Consider the following 17,902-nt stretch of genomic DNA (forward strand, 5'->3'; position numbering starts at 1 on the left):
AGGAATAGAAATCACGACCTTGTGCTTGCCAGGCAGGTGCTGTACCACTGAGCTAAATCCCCAGCCCCATATATATTATTTTGAGAAGAAAGTTAAGACAACTTGGAAATAATAGAATAATATATATATGGTTGGTAGACATACTTATTAAATATTTTTACTTGAACTATTAAATATAAATGAAACAGATATTTTTCATCTCTTTTATAATTTAAAGGGTATAATGAATTTTGAAGAGTTTTATCTGAAGTATAGGACTTCACAAATGTAGAATTACATATTGTATATGCAGAGATGGGTGTGTATGTATCGATGTACACATTTTACTTGCAATTATGTATTTGAAAAACATCAATACAGGGGATTATTTTGGAGGAAGTACACATCACTTTAGCTTTTTGTTCACTGAGTTGTTTATTATATTTCCATTATCACTGTGTCCTCAACAATTTTCAGAGTACTCTGATGTGATAGCTTCCAGACTTGTAGGAAGTGTTTTGCTTTTTGACGTTAGTAAGGAATAGTAACTCTGGTGAAGCAATCTTGCCTCTGAAGTAACATTATGCAAAACATTCTCACTCTGGTGTGTCTCTGGACAAACTAGCACAGTTTGCTCTATACCATTCCCATGAATATATTGCCTCACACTTTAGGATTTTGAAGTTTATGATAGACTTCAACCCTAGTATGGCTGTGAGCAATGCATACTCAGGCATATGATTAAAAAAGTAACAAATGTATGAGAAAATGTATCTTCTAGCCTTGAAATTCTACTATTCTAAAGCAGTGTATCTCATAGAGTATGTGTCTGTGTGGTACAGGCCATGTGGTTCTCAAGAAGGTCATTTTCTACTGCAATAGCAGTTTAGTGTTCAATTTACTTCTTTCAAAGCGATAAAGGATGGCAAATACAGACAAATTGTTCCTGAATGAGCAGCCTTCTGTTCCCTAATTTGTCATGGCATTTCTCCCCTTGGATCCTAGGAGAAGCTCTTCCCATCTCTCTCTCCAAGCAGTTACAAGAAACTGATCAGAATGACAATGCGTGATACCATTTCGCTGTACCTGTACCAGGCAGTTCTTACAGGTTGTTTAAAGCATGTTTTACCTGAATTCATCACACATAAAGAGATAACTATTTGCCAAGACATTTTTCCAAAAATTTTAAATACTGATGATTTTGTTCTACTCTATTTATCGATAAATTTAGATCTGATTACTAAAGAAAAGTCAGGTTTTCCTACTCAATATCTTCCTCTGTGTACAGTTTTATTTCTACTATCATTTATTTGTTATTTTATTTGTTTGTACTTACACTTTTAGTTGTTTAACTTAATATTTTTCTTCAAGTAATTATTAAGAATAACTTTAATAAACTGAGGCTTAAAATCTCTAAATTTATTTTAGCTTATACTGTTTTATAATATTTTTTATGAGACACTTCCACTTAGAACATTATTACCACTTTTAGACTTCTAAAGTATGTTTTTAAACTTCTTAGATGAGTGAAACCTCATAGTAGAAACTAACATTCAGTTGTATAACATATTTTCATGCATGGGGTAACATTTCTATTTTTAGCAATAATTTCCCTGCTGTTGTTACCCAAACTTTTTCCACTTTACTATTTAGCTGCTCTTGCCTTTCTCTCCCACAGTTTAGCTGAGCATTCTGCGTTTGTGATTTTTTTATTAAGCCAATCTTTCCCCAGGACCTTTTGTGACATTTCTTGTTGGGTAGCTACAATGCATGAGCAAACCTTCACCTTAACAGAACTTCACTGCTTCAAACTGCTGAGGGATATAGCTCCTCTTTAAAGAATTTCAGCAGACTACCAGAGTACTCAGTAGAACAAAAACAGTAGTTTTAAGCCATAGCACCATCTGGCACATATAACATCTGCTTAGATTCAGGAGAACTTACAAGGATTTTTGTCTGTTCACATACAAAAAGAAATCAAGATAAAAGTATTATGATGTCAATGGATATAAAAAAATCCTTATCTGTATGGTATCATATGTCCTTCCCAAGTCTCAACTACTGTGGTTGGCCAGAATCATCACTGATCAAATTGCCTCAAAACAGAGACTAGCAGGACAATTTAATACAACTGAAGACAGAGGATGTGGAAATAGTAAATAAGTACTTGTCAGAAATCAATTTTCCCATCAACTTGCACAGTCTAATATTGCCACATTTGATGTGATGTTCCAAAAGTTTTACTAACTGTTTTTTTTAAGCATTTAATTTTTTTTGTTTGTTTTTTTTTTCTGGTACCAGGAATCGAACTCACTATCCTGTGATTGCCAGACAAGCACTGTGCTGCTGAGCTAAATCCCCAGTCCCAAGCATTTAATTTTCTGACTTTTATGAATATGTTTGCAGTAAATGATTATATTCACTGTAGATAAATAATATAGGTACATGTACATGTACAAATAAGTACATTTCAATTCTTTTCTTTCTACTCCCTTCTATTTTTCCAACATCAAATTCATTTATTTATCTAATAAGTCCTTAAAATTGATTTATCATATACTGAGTGAAAATCAGAATAATAGACCAAAGTCATGTAAGATAATTGTACTAAGTCAAGGTACACTTTACGTAATGAATCATTAAAGTGTTTATCTACCAGATTCAAAGATCTAAACCAATTTCATTTCATTCAATAAAAAAATATGTAAGACACCATGCATAACGAGAAGTTAGGACATGGGTCATTTTTACAATGCAAAACAGCAAAGGAAAAGAGTTCCCTCATTATGAATGATCTGTGTAGATCTATGAATTTACAAGCCTGTGCCATTCCAGTTGGTATTGCCTAAATAAGCTTTTTAATACATTCATTTCCTTGGTCTTGATGAGGTGCCTCTTTTATGTATTCCATACTTCTAATGACTTTTCTAACACTGTTTGGTGACAGTTAAGCTAACAGACTACAAATAAAAATGATGGGTAGGCCTAAGTTCTTTTTTTATTTTAAAGAGAGTAGTAAATGAGAAACAAACAAAGAAATGGAACAATAGCAGCATACCAGTATCACAAACATAAACAAATCAAAGCAAGAACATTCAAAGTGATACAGAGACTCAAGACAAAATAATACCATTCAAGAGTGGTTGTTATATTACATATTGCTATCCTCAACTACATTGCTTAGATTACAAGATGTAAGAATGGAAGATTGCTCAAACCAGTATAGGGAAGAAGAAAATAATTCTTCTATAAAACAGAAGAGATAATACAGAGTTTCACTAGACAGGATGGTAGGAGTTCACCATTGTAATTCCACTGCATATTGTTATCTTCAGATCAGTTGCTCAGACCACCAGACACAAGCATGCACAATCTATCAGAACACAAAAAATTGGGGCTGGGGATTTACCTCAGCGGCAAAGCGCCTGCCTGGCAAGTGCAAGGTCATGAGTTCGGTTCGGTTCCCGGTACCGGAGAAAAATAAAAAAAAAACAAAAAAAAAGAACATAAAAAATTGTAATCATTAACTGTTCATTTCAATACACCATCAGACATCAGCAATACAATTATCACAGCTATTCATATATATATTTATATTTTGTGTGCTCTTCCTGTTGCTGGGAAGGAAATCAAAGTTAATTCCTTAAAATTCACTGTGATTTTGCTATGTGTTAATAATGATATCGGCAGAGGGATAAAGACAAAAATAATTTAATTGTATATATTAAATCCTGATAACTTTTTCAACAGTGTATACATCTTAGATCCTAAGTCATAGAATAAGAAGTGTGTTCCATGCCAAACAAATTCATAGATTTTGACCATGAAATTTAAGGATAAGTTCACATATAAGATATTATTCAGCAAGGCTTGAATTTTCTAAATCCCATTTGCATTTAGAAAAAAAACCTGTTAATAACTATTTTAGGCCCTTTAAAAACAAGTGTTTTTCTTTAATGCCTTAATGAATCAAATTTTATTCATCTTTACTGGTGAATTATGTTTAAAAATTTTGTTAAAAATCCAAGTTACCTGCATCCTTATTCATTAATGAATGTTCTGAAATTGACCTTAGAGTGTCCTCTAGAATTCATAACACTCTTACATACTCCCCTTAACTCTAGTTAAATTATATTCAGTTTGGACATAATCCCAAACTAGTTTTGAGTGATGCAAATTATGTATAACAGAGAATGCTAAAAAAGGTATACACACTTCAGAAAAAGAAAATTTGTATGAATATATTTATACTAAATTTAATGAGACATCATGAGATTAACTCAAGTTACCTTTGGTTTCTACAATTACAAGAGGTTCCTATGGTGGTGGCCACTACCTTCTAGACAGGTACTAGTATGGCCAAATGCTGCTTGGGAAACTTTGGTCATTGAGACTGCTCAACATGTATTTTTCAATTTCATGTCTAAAGGCCAGCAGTGTTGTGGGGTTTCTGTGATATATGATATCCTTTAGGTTCCCTGTTTAAGGGTAACACCATCTGTTGAAAAAACATCATACTAATTTTAGTTTACTAAGGTACATATACGTTATTTGATAGACTCTGTATAAATGAATAATATATACGTTGACCTGACACTTTAGAAGAAAATTCTGATATTATCTAGTCATGTAGCCAAATTAAACATGGGACTGTACTGCACCCAAGAGTCAGAACCATGAAACAGTTGGGGTAAGTGACAGAAATAGAATCAGGACAGAGGATATTCTGTGAAATAGACCAGTCTGCAGAAAGCTGGTAGAAACCAGAAAAACCCCCTTTTCTTTCCAGTCAAAGCTGAGTGTCTGGGTGTGAATTTAACAGAAGGTATTTACAGAGCCATGGTTCCAAGTCATCTGACTCCTACTTGAGTCATCAGAAGAGCACAAGTTAGTATTTTGGTCCTCAGTGCTTTGTCGTTTCTCCATTACTAAAATCTACATGCGAACTTCTGAAATTCACTTGACATTCTCACTTGCACTTGATGAAATAGTTATCAGTGTTCTTGCCTTCCACTGAGTAACATGAAAAATATACAACGTGAAAACTTAAAACGCTAATGCATTACAACTAGGAGGATATCTGTGACCAGAAACTTCTCTAACAAATAGCTTTTTTGCAGGGGAAGTTTTGGGAAAATGACAAGAAATTAGTAATATATTAGCTTGAAAAAGATTTTCTTTGTGAAATGCTAAGAAATCTTGGAAGCAATTATAAACAGGAATAGATATCTCTGTGTGAACCAAAACTCCTTCTTATCATGCTCATTTAATATTAGAAACCCTTAGACTTGCAACTTAGTGTATTGTTGCTGAGTTTGGGGTACTGCAGTCTTCTTTGAGAGGTGGTTTCTAGGGTCTTTCTGTTGTGAGCAAAGAATTTGTCAAAACGCGTGCAAAGAGTAGTAGGGTTTCACAGTTTCAAAAAAGGTAGGAGAGGACACAGGCTCTGCAGAGTGAGACTGAGGCCAAGTGAAAGTATGAAAGTGAGTATACAGTGCAGGACGTCAGCAGGCTACTAGGAAAGGACACAGCAATAACAGCCTCAGTGTCCGCTGTCCTCTTGTGTTTCCTCTTTCTCAGGCTGGAATGAGGTTTTGGTTTTTGAAAATCTGCTCAATTTCTCCAGAAGTCCAAGTGCACGGCTGCCACCAAACTGTTCTGCAAACATTTCCTGGGATCCTGTAATATACAGGTCGTGCCTCATTTCCCCAGCCCGTGGGCTGCATCCTGCTCTCCTGTCTCACTAAGAGCCCAATTCTCACATTTTAGGAAGCATGCATTAAATTCATGTGTATATTTGCTTATGAATACTAGACCTGTACCTTCTGAATATTAGAAAAACGTAGTATATGTAGTTGTACGTACACTGTTTTGCATATGGCAGGTAATTAAAAATATTGAGAAAATAGTGTATTATAGTTGAAATAGAAGCATCAAAATGCCCCCATGAATCTAGAGGTTTCAGTAAAATATCAGTTTTAATTCATTTATGGGATACAATAAGAATGTTAACTCTTTGGGAGTTTCTGATATTTAATTACCAGAAGGATATTCATGATACAACATTTTGTTGAGTGGTGTGGATGAGCTAAGGAAACAGTCTAGGTGGAAGACCTACTTAGTTCTTAGCCAATGGGCTACAAAGGGTCTGGCTGACAAAATGAGTTCAGAAGCTAAGAGGTTCTTACATTTTCTCCTCTACCAGCTATTCCTCTGCAGGACCTTGGAGAGACTTTTTTCAATCTACTCAGGTTTTCTTTTTCTAATAAAAAGGAGTAATAGGCTAGATGTGATAATGCAGGACTATAATTCTCATACTTGGAAGACTGAGGCAGGAAGAATCCAAGTTTGAACTTAGCCTAGTCTGCAGAGAAAGAGCCTGTCTCAAAAATAAAAAAGAGGGTAATACTACTATCCTTCTTCTGTGGGCTGGGTAATAGGTAGGTGACCCTTGTGGGCTTTGTCCTCTGGCACACGATAATCACAAGTGAGTATTTGGTGTTAATAGCATTAGCATTGTTCTTTCTCTTGAAAAAAGGAACAGTGTTACAGTGTGCAGTACTGAAAAGCATTCCTTCTCATTTCATTATAGAAAACAACTTGAGTGAGTATAATTTAAAATAAATTACTTAATTGTGCTTCATGTTCAGATTAAATAGGAAGAGTTTTTCCTTTCAGTTTAGGATTATATAAAATAAGCTTGCCATTAACATATCTATCAGGAATAAATAAAATTCTCTTAAAATGAGAAGTGCTACAAATTGCACCAGAACTTGAAATTACCTTTCACCTTAATATGAGGGTCACCAAATTTATCTAGTGAGCAAATGTTTATGACTCATTAAATCAATAAAATATTTCAAATAAACTTTAATAGAATTTTTTTTCTTGCCAATTCTAAAAATAAAATGTATGGAATTTTTGGTTTCAGATTTTTAAGTGTTTAAATAAGGCGATTTTTATTTCAAGGTATTTTGCTATTATTCCAATCCTGTTTTCCTAAAATAGTGATGATAAATAAATAAAATTAAATAAATATCAAAGACCATATATACTATTTGTCCTTTTTAGTTATGCTTAGAATAGTACCTGACAAGGTTTAATTAATTTTATTTCATATGCATTCAACTGCTAAAACTTTCTCAATCTCTATACTGTTTCTTGAATGTAGATGGGTTCTTTTAAATGAATTTAAAATGCTCTACAGAAGTCATTGATTTGTCAATGAGCAAGAACTTTACAGACACTAGGTAAAAGAAGCCTGAAGCAAGCACCATGTACTGGAACAGATCTCAAAGTATCTGAAAAAATGCATTTTTGTAAATACATAATTTTAAAAATGCAATCAGAAAAAAACTTACACATTGAAAAATCTGGAATCAAGTCAGCCATGCAAATCTCTGGAGGATGTGATTTGCTTCTCATCCACTGTAGCAATAAGGATGACCAGGTGGAAATACCATAGCAAGCTTTATGAACTCAGCCATTATCCTGATCCACTTCGATAGTCTTCATAAAAACAGTGACTTCATAGATTGAGTAAAGTAAAATTAATGGAATAAATAATATTTAAAGCACTTGCTTTTATACTTGTTGAGGTAATAACCCATCTCATAGGATAAAAATCACTTGTTTCTTTTTAAAAGAAGCCATAAAAAAGTCTCTGTGAAAAAATTTCTGTGAAATCATGCTGTTTTCACACAAGAACTGTACATAATCACTTATTATCACTTAAATTTTGGTGAGTTCACCTTCATATAAAAAACTCTGGAAAAATATACAAATGGCTAGGTGACACAAATAATATAAAGTAGAAAGAATATTGAAATTTAAGAGGTCATGAATTCCATCTTCTGATCACTACACTTGTGTGTTTATTGAAGGAGATATACCTCATAAAAGAGGATAAAAGAAAAATTCACTCAATCAGTTCTTAAAAAATACCTACTAAATGTAGGAAAAACATTTTTGGGTTAATAGGAGCTATGTTTGTGGTTTTATTTGTCTTGTTTTGTTTTGTGACAAGGTCTTGCTATATAGTCCAAGGTGACCTTGAATACACAGGAATTCTGCCTCAGCCTTCTGAAGGCTGAGAGTATAGGCAGGTGCCACCACACCTGGCTAGGAAGTATAAAATAACTGTTTATTCAGTAAATTTTATTGAGTATCCACCTGTTTAACTTGAGGTAGTTATAGCAGGAAACAGCCCTAAATCCATCTTCTTGTATGGCTTTTATTCCACTGGAAGAGGCAGAAAAAAAAGCACATGAATATTTAATGCTAGGTAAAGTTCTAGAAAGTTTAAAAATAGAGCTAGGATTGGGAAAAATAAGAGATAAAGAAATACTATGAAATTTATTTGAGGTAGTCATGAAAAATGATATTTAAAGCAAACACCATTATACTACAGGATACCACACAATTATCTGATCTCACTGTGATATTCAATCTCTTTGCTGCAACCCCATCTGCCTCCAGATCATGATTGCCCCCGGTGTCTGACATGCACACCCCCCAGCAGATGCAGAGCCTGCCTTCTGTCTTCCAGCACCTTACTCAACGTTTGGTTTTCACTGGGTCCTCATCTGGCCATCCTATCTAAACTGCAACATCCATTTTCATTGTCCCCTTCCTTTGCACACCTTAGCTCCTCAATAATATTTCATTTGCCATACACTGTATTTGCTTTTGTTCCCTCTATCAGAGTGACAAGAAATTTTATTTGCAGGCTTCATTGTTCTGTTCACAGCGTCTAGAAAAGGCCCTTGTGAGTAGAAAGTGCTAAAATAAGTTTTGCTTAATACTGAACAAGCATGATATTTATATTTGAGAAAATTTTTTCTTGAACTCAAACAATAGCAGCAAAAAATAAGGGAGAAGTTGGAAATGTGTAAAATCCTTTTGCAATGACCCAAAGAAACCCTAAAACAGAATGCTGACAATGAGGACTAACAAAAAGAGATGCACATGAAAAGAATGAAAGTAATGATGATTTCATGTGTACCAAAAATAGAATAGAGGACCTAAACATTTTTAGAACTACTTGAGTTTTTGCTGCAATTACTTTAAATACTGAGACAGTATCCACAGAATTAGAGATAATTTTCGTAAATTTAATGTGATTTCAAAAGGTCTTAACTTAGAGTACTAAAAACTCAGCACAAGGGGCTGGGGATTTAGTTCAGCGGCACAGCACCTGCCTGGCAAGCAGTACACATTATAAAGTAGTACACATTATAGTACACATTATAAAGTCGTGAGTTCGATTCCCAGTACCGGTAAAAAAAAAAAGAAAAGAAAAGAAAATGAAAAAAACTCAGCACAAGGGCTTACAGGGCATTTTAGAGTTAGATATATGTTTCAGAGATTATTGCTGGGAAAACCACTATACCAGAGCTGTGCTATCATCTGTCCTAAGAAGTTACAGCTTTCTTAATTTACAAATAAAAATAATATGCCATGATTTTATATGTTTTAAATCAAACTCATCCACTCTCCAATTACCCCAACTATATTTTTCTACATACATGCATCCGTTCATTCAGTCAGCAAACATTTATTGAATCATTTGATAAAATCCATAGATGAAATAGTAATGTACTAAGGGGCAGTATAATGACTTATGTGGTAATGAAAATTAATCCTATTTCAGTAGAATTCTACCATAAAGCCACCAGGATAATGTTGGCAGGGAGCCAGAAATCCATAAAATCACAGTGCACTTTAACCTCTTTGTCATTTACAGTGCGCCTAGCTCTATATTTGGTGCTGAAGTGATTATAACCATAGAGGTTTATAATATTATTGTGAGCTAAGACAAGAAACAATCATAAAGCAACAGAAAAAGAGTGCACATCTACATCGTTCAATAGGCACCTCTGCTAACAAGAAGAATCAGTTGATCCTTTTAGCTTCTTAACACCTACACAGAAAGGAAATTGATTATGACACTTAAAATAAAAAAAGTAGATTGCCTTTCTCTGCTGCCTTTGGTGTGAAGGTAGATTGTACTTATGGCACAGGTGTGTCTGGCCAGGGTTGGTGTGTCTGGATCTGAGCTTAGCAGGACATCTATCCAGGTCTGAAGGAGAGGTCCATTTGCAGTCTTTATGCTTTATTCCGGCTATGTAGGTTTTTTACTGTCTCCTTCCTGTCTTTATGTCTTCTGGAACTGCATGCATTGCTTTGCTTAATCTAACTTGTTATTTCAAAAGTGACACATTTTATTTTCAAAAATATCTCAACTTTTCAAGAGAGTTAAACTCTAATTATTGGTCATCTGTGTTTTCCTCATTGTATACTCAACGTTTATTAATTCTATGAAAAAATTGCAGCAGGACATGATGTTGTCCACCTGTAATCCCAACATTCTGGGAGGCTGAGACAGAGGATCATAAATTAGAATCTTAGTGAGATCATGTCTGAAAATTAAAGAATAAAATGTGGGTGCAGATGTTGGTCACTTTTAATTCCCTGGGTCCAGTCCTCAATTTTGCTAAAAAATATTTGGGTAAATTGATCTTTGATTCTTACATACTCAGTCTATACTTAATTTGCTAAAAGTAGTACACATTATAGTAAAACTCTTTTGTCATGAATCTCCTCATCAAAAGTGAGATCATCCAAAACAGAACAAATTTCTTGAGTTCACTACACATTAGAAAATTTTACATCAGATCAGTTTTGATGACACAATCAATGATGTGTAGTAAATTAAGTAAAAGCTAAAATTTTCAAAGTAGAAAAATGGTTTTCCATAGTACTTTGAATTTTATGTGCAATATTTCTTTGATAAGCAGTGGTGATTTCCAATTCATAACCAGGTTTATGAAAGACAAACTCTATCATCCTTGACGCAAAATTTGTTCCCTCTTGATGTAAGAGTAAAATCTGGCATCCTTACCTTTTCTCAGATTCTCTGTTTCACTGTTGTAATTCAAGCATGTTTTTCTGTAGATCCTTGCTGTTTTACACAGTGTGAGGATGTAGCTCTCCTGCTGTGTTTCTGGCAACTTTTTTTTTCTTAAGGTATTTTTCTTTCTTCTTTACTGTGTGCATGCAGCAATACTTGCCAAGAGGAGTCCCATGCTTGCAATCTTTGTGTTTTTGTTAGTGTGGATCTTGGAGCTGACACCCTCTGAGTATGCAAAAGACTTTACAGCCTTCTTCCAAATCACTTCAATGGCTCCATTTTTGTATATCTGTCTGCCTTGGTTACTTTTCTCTTGTTGCTGAGACAAAATACCCAATGCCCAAAATTAAGGAAGGAGAGGTTTATTTAGCTCACAGTCTATGGAGGTTTCAGTCCATACTCAGCTGGACCCAAGGTAGAGTGCCACATGGCACAGGGCAACAGTTCATGGTGGCAGAAAACAGCAAAAGCAGAAAGAGCAAAAGGGATGAGTGGCTCCATGCAGCCTCTTCCTCTCCCTTACATTGTATGCAAACCATCTGCCCCAGGGCAGGTGTAGCACTCACACCCATAATCCCAGCATCAGACTATGGATCAATCAAAAATCTAGAATAGAAGCTTGCCCCATGAGTACCTGAGAATGTGGGGAACATGCAGGCACAAACCGTAACAATGTCACAGAGAAAATCTGAGAACTGAATTACTCCACAGCATAAATTCAAGTGCTTAGCTAAACAAATATCAAAATTGTGATTGAATTTTTAATCTATGTAAGTGCTAAAAAATCTTTCCATGTAAAGATATTTAATATTAGTGTGCATGAGGTAGATAAAATGACCTGGAATGACTACCGGGTCAATGAAAATTCTCTTTTCAAAAGTCTGCTTTTTTACTCTTTATTTATTTGAAATTTTTAGCAAATGTCTGTATTACACAATAATCACATTCATTGTACGGGGTTGGTATATGTACAGAACACATCTTAATTCTTTCAAATCCATTTTCCCTCCCCTTGTTCCTCCCAAATGTCCACATTTTAATAAAACTTTTATTTTCTGGACAAGTGTGTCCCTTTGATGCCTATTCAAATTTCTCTTTCCCTCAAGCTTGGCTAGAATCCTCTGTTATTTCCTGTCCCAAGAGGCTGCCCGTTTGACTTTGATATCTTTCGTCATCTTTGAAATTCAGTGGGAGGCCTTTTTAAAAATATTTTTGTCCCACACTATAAACCTGACTACAGCATTTTTCCATAAACTTAGTGGAAAAAAATAAGCCACTCCAAATGGACATTTTTCTTAAATAGCAAAATTTCATTACCATTATGTTGAAATGTGCCTTTGCGCATTACCATGGACTAGAAAAAGTTTAAATTGCCATAGCAAGTGGACGTTACTGTACTGTTTAGTAGCTGTTCAGAGGCTCATTTTCTTGGAGCAGAAAACTAAATGCCTTTTGGAGTGTAAAGTTCACACCACATAATTGGGGCACTTCAATCGTTTTGTTTTGAAAATTGTATTTTACTTGTGTCTCCTAAAATTAATTCCAGGAAAAATAATTGTACAGCATTAAAATAAGGGACAACTAGCTAAAGGGTGGATGATAAATGTTAAAATGACAATTTTTTCTGTTTAAAGTTAAAATTGCATTTTAACACCCTATTTTCTAACTCCCAGATGGCCCTTATATGAGACAATGTAATATTCATTGAAGATGAGAGGAAAGTGGGGCTGAGAGAGGCCAAGTGTCTTGCCCCAGGGCACAGAGAAGGCAATGGCCACGCTGTGATTGAAGCTTAGCATGTAAGTCTGGGACTGCATTGAGCTGCTCCTGTTCCATTCCTTGTCTGAACCAACAGCAGACAATTGTAGTGTTAAGTCTAACAAGATCAACAACCAGCACACAGTGACTCCAACATGATTTACCACTTCTGGAATGCAAGCCCTCCCACTGAGGAATGTCAGAGGTTTGGGAACTGAATTTAATTTTTATGGTCACAGAGTTGTTGCTTATTGTGGCTTCAGTGTGCCAAGTGCTAGCTTCATAATCTGAAATTAAAAACAATTTCACAAATTACCCAGTATGCTGTCCAGCAGACATGTGCGTCTCGCTTATGTCTGGATTTCCCATACAGGGAGAGCAGATCTAAGTAGAAATTAGATGCTTGGTTTATGTTTTAAAACTGAAGAATCAGATTAGCATGAGAGACAGACAAATGATTTCCTGTTTCCTTCCAGCCTCTGTGGTTACTTACACCTCTCCATTATTTTCAGGCGTTATATGGATAGTGTTTTAAAATGACTAAATTCTTTATCTCAAAAATGAAATCAATTATATTGCTTCTAATGTAAAATTGAGTTCTCTTTTTCAGCTTTATCATTAGATTGGCAAAATATGAACTGGAGATAATAGATTCTCAATAGCTGAATTTTCATACAGAGCTTGAAAAATCGCTTTCTTGCTTTCATAAAACCAAATTTTAAAACATATGTTCCAACCTTCCTCTGAAATCTTCTATCTGTTCAGCCACTTATAAATTGACACACTTTGTCTTGGACAGCTTCATGAGGACAAAACCATGGCACACACCTGGCAGTCATTTAGTCACCCTTTTGAGTCATTTCTTTCAGGAAAGGAAGCAAAACATTTCATAGGGAGCTTTTATTTTTACCCTTAATGCAAAAAATAATAATTTTAAACAATTTTCTTCTGCATTGTAAACTTCATTCAGGTCTTCTTTTCTAGTCTCACAGATGTTAACATAGTCTCCTCTTCCTTAGATTTTGTATATCCCTCCAGGAAGATTACTCATCTGGTAACATTCACTTACACCTTTCTTCTTCCACTTCGGTTTTTACAAAATAAATAATCAAAATGCCAATGAAGTGGAAAGGCTGTAGAAAAGAAGATTCTACCAATTCCAGGACTCAGACCTTGAATTCCAAATGGAATAAGTTTGTGGTGCCATACATTTATATCATTTTTGTTCCCTTGAAGAAAGAACCTGAGATATAGGCAATTCTCAGACCCTCTTGTCCTGAGCCAGGCACCTGCAGACGCTGATCATAACACAGCTATTTTCTGTTGTGCAAATTATCGTATCTGTCCACTGAGATAGGGCGTTATTATGATTATAACCCATCTGAATTACTTCCAATTTGAGTAGCTCAGCTACCCAGTTGATTTTCCATCAGCATCTCTAGTGTTGACACTCATAGCTAATGCCTGATCACAGATTTGTCTCCATATGCATTGCTCTGTATTACAGGTTCCTCAGTACTTCTTTCTCCTGCATTCATATAGTCTTGTACTGGCCCCCGATTAACACTACGATGCTAGACTATATACATTTTTCCATAATCTCATGCATTTGCTCTTACTTTTCTCTTAAAAAATGTTTGTATCCATGGTCTTCACTTCTACATTTTTCATTTTGTATTTAGCCCACTCTAACTGGGATTATAAAAGCTGACAGTTATTTTAACATTCTTGTTACAATTCTTTCAACATTTTAGTTTCAGGTGCCACTTACTTTGGGAGACCTTCTCTTTTTATTGTCTTTAAAGTATTTCCTATTTTATTCCCAAGATTATCATCTTTGTAGCATTTCTCAGTAATACTCAACTGCATATACACTGGTATCTCGGATCATGAATGCTCCTGTTTGCAAATAATTTGGTTCTCAAACAGAAGCATTTGGCAAAGTTATGTTTTTGTTTACAAACTCTGTATTGGGTGACAAATACAACCATGGCCATCTTTCCCACACAAACACAAATATGACCACCTTTTTCAAGATTGTAGATCAAATTAAGTTAGGGAACCATGGCAACACTGTATAATGTACCTATTTAATTATCCCATTTATTCTCCTCCGAGTACTGTAAGTTGTACTGCTATTTATTTTCTAAGTGTTTATTGTGTTTATCCCAAATATGGGAAATTCATGAGTACAGCAATCTCGCAGTCGCCATGGACATAGTTGTTACTTCATGAATAATTTATTACATGAAAATCACTGCTGCCTGAAGCTCTATTACTATTTCCAACTCTGACTATCTATATAAAAATACTGTAACTTTGATGTCTGCTGGATTGAAATAATTAATATATTCTTTGTGTTTATAGTTTGGATTTTATCTCTTTTGAGTCAATGATCTCTACCCTTGTAAATTATTTCTCTACCACTCTACTCAGCCCAGGAGACTTCTCCAGAATTTCTAAGGCTAAATGATTAGTGATGAAACAAGTTTGAGTCAATCCACACAAATTAATTTTCTTCTGATTTTTGTATGTTTTATAACTATACATACTGGGTAAAATAACCAGATTTTAAATATACCTTTTCTATATCTTTGTAGAAAAAAGATAAGCAGTTCACAAGCTCTATTTGCCAATACATTTGTTGGTCAATCTTGTTACTATCATGTTGGAAATATTGTTCTCATGGATTTTTAAATGTATGTTTTAATTTGTTTCTGTTTTGTTTTGTTTTTTGGTAAAGTGAGTTCAAGGTCCAAATTTAAACCAGCTTGTCTCAGTTACTTTTCTCACTGCTTGTTGCTGGAGACAAAACATCTAACACCCAAAATTAAAGGAGGAAAGGTTTATTGTACTTCACAGTCTGAAGAGGACTCAGTTTGTATTTGGCTGGCATCAGGGCGAGATGGCATGGCAGAGTGATACCATGAAGGAGAAAAGGTTCATGGCAGGCAGATGGCAGCAAGCAGCAACACAGCAAAAACAGAAGGCTGCCTTCTTTCTGTCCCTTTTATATTCTGCCCAAACAACTACCCTCTGGGCTTTTACACCCACTCCCAGGGTCAAACTCCCTAAAACCCAACATCACACTCAATCCCAGCATCACACCCCTTAATCCTATCATATTCAAAACTTCCTACATATACCACATGAGACTTTGGGGGAACATAACACAGCTCTTCTCTGAACTATGTAGATACATTTACATCAGTGTAAGCAGTGCTGTAACCTTGTTCAAGAAGGTAGATGACTTGCTCAGTATTTACTAAGAAAGACTAAGTTTTAGAAGGTTTTCCATTCTAATGAATATTTTGTAGGTGCAAATGTGATGTAAAACAAAATGACAAACTAAAATGAAGGAAGTTCCAAGTAGTTTAGATATCCAGATTGAGTGTATATAACCCTGAAAACATAAATAATTCCAAAGGATTCTGAAAGCGTTTAGTTTACGGATGAAAGGAAAACAACAAGAATGCATCAGAAATACATCTTGGTGTGATAATATTGTCTCTCAGCAAATTATGATTGTTTCTGTACATTGCAGGAAATATACTTTTCCTTCTGAGAAAATCCCTAACCCAAAAATCTGAAATTCTTGTGCTCCAAAATTCAAAACTTTTGACTGCCTACATGATACTTGATTGCCTGTGATAGTAACATTCAAAATGCAGGAATGCTGCACAATATCACCTGCAGGCTATATGTACAGTGAAGGTAAACAAGAGTATATTTAAATTTGAGTCCCATTCCCAAGAAATTTCATCAAGTGTATACAAATAATTAAAAATAAAAAAGTCTGAAATCTAAAACAGTTCCACTCCTAGACCTTTTACATAAGAGCCATTCAACCTACATCTCTGCAACTCCACATTTGGTAAATTCCTTCACAATTACCATAAACACTTAGTGAAATAATTTGATTATATTTCCATAATTTACACATTTTCATCATTTGGTTAATAAATAAAAATGAATCAATGTTTAACACTGTAGGCAAAGATTACAAACATTTCAAATTTAGAATAATTTCCTCAGTCATTTAGAGTTGTGTGATGCTTTACTTCCTCTAGCACTACCCTTGCACTTAAATAACTCCTGAAATCATGTATGAACTTCAAAACCAGTAAGATCAGTGAGATTAGGAATGGGACAAACATGAATTAATATGTCTTATGTGTATGTATAACTCTCCATAATGAATATAATAATTATATACAGAGAGCATATGCCACAATGATAAAAATTTAAAAATAAATAAATGAAAAAAGAAAATTTAAAGAAAAATTTAGCAATGTCTTTTAACAGCTTTGATGTTTTACAATGTTTTGTGATAAAGTATATAGAGTAGTACTCTTAACCTCAGCTTTAAGAAAATATGGTTGAATTCCTTGAGAAGATACAAAAAGCATCAATTCAATAGCACTGTTTCCTTTTTTGATAACCTTTTCTTTTTTACCCCATCTGCTTTTCAAAATTGTTAGAGACAGATATATTTACTGAATCTCTGTTGCTTTATGAAAATAAGGGCAATTTTTATCCTGGAAGAACTTTTATTTTCTTTTTGGGGTTTTTGTGTATTTTACTTCAGAGACCAAATTTTTATTTCTCTTCTAAGGTATTTTCTTCTAAGGCATTTTCATTTCTCTTTTAAGGAAATATCCCTTTTGTAGAATAGATCAACAGTTTATAGCTGTACTACCCTGCCCAATCTCATCTAAAATAGACAACAAAGTGATGAATAAAAATTTTAATTAGATATTTATATCTACAGAAGTCTAGTAAAAGAATATTTTTCTTTTTATAGGTTCTTGTAAATAGACTGATTTTTTTCTGTTGAAACACATATGCTGAAGTTTATCTTTTACCTTTGTAGAGAGAGGTACAGAAGACTTTGTGGTACATTTGGTCTCTGGATATCTCCACCTTGGATGTAGGCACGGTTATTGAATTTTAGATTCCTTGATGTGGAGCCGGGAGAGCAGCCTCCTGTTGGGATGGGCAAACCTGCCTGGAAATGATGTGTGCTTGTAGATGTAACTCAGACAGCTCTCATGAACAACTTTGATGACAATGATGTGACAGTGTTTGAAAAATTTGCATTACACAGTAATAATTATGTGACTCACTATGCACTCACTGCTTGTTGTTCTTAGGTCCTTGCCTTTTTTGACTTACACAAAAAAGTGTGGATTTTATCTTTTAATCTCTCTTTCTCTCTCTTCCTTCCTCCTCCACTTATTTTTCTTCCCTTCT

General features: G+C 34.6%; 1 protein-coding gene across 1 annotated transcript in view; it reads left to right on the plus strand.

The window, feature by feature from the left end:
• Positions 1-17,902, plus strand: part of Sgcz (sarcoglycan, zeta) — a 1,013,519-nt gene that overhangs the window by 600,944 nt on the left and 394,673 nt on the right. The gene's annotated exons all lie outside the window — the stretch shown is intronic.

Source organism: Chinchilla lanigera, unplaced genomic scaffold, assembly GCF_000276665.1.
Source record: "Chinchilla lanigera isolate Chin_1 unplaced genomic scaffold, ChiLan1.0 scaffold00062, whole genome shotgun sequence".
NCBI classification, from domain to species: Eukaryota; Metazoa; Chordata; class Mammalia; order Rodentia; family Chinchillidae; genus Chinchilla; species Chinchilla lanigera.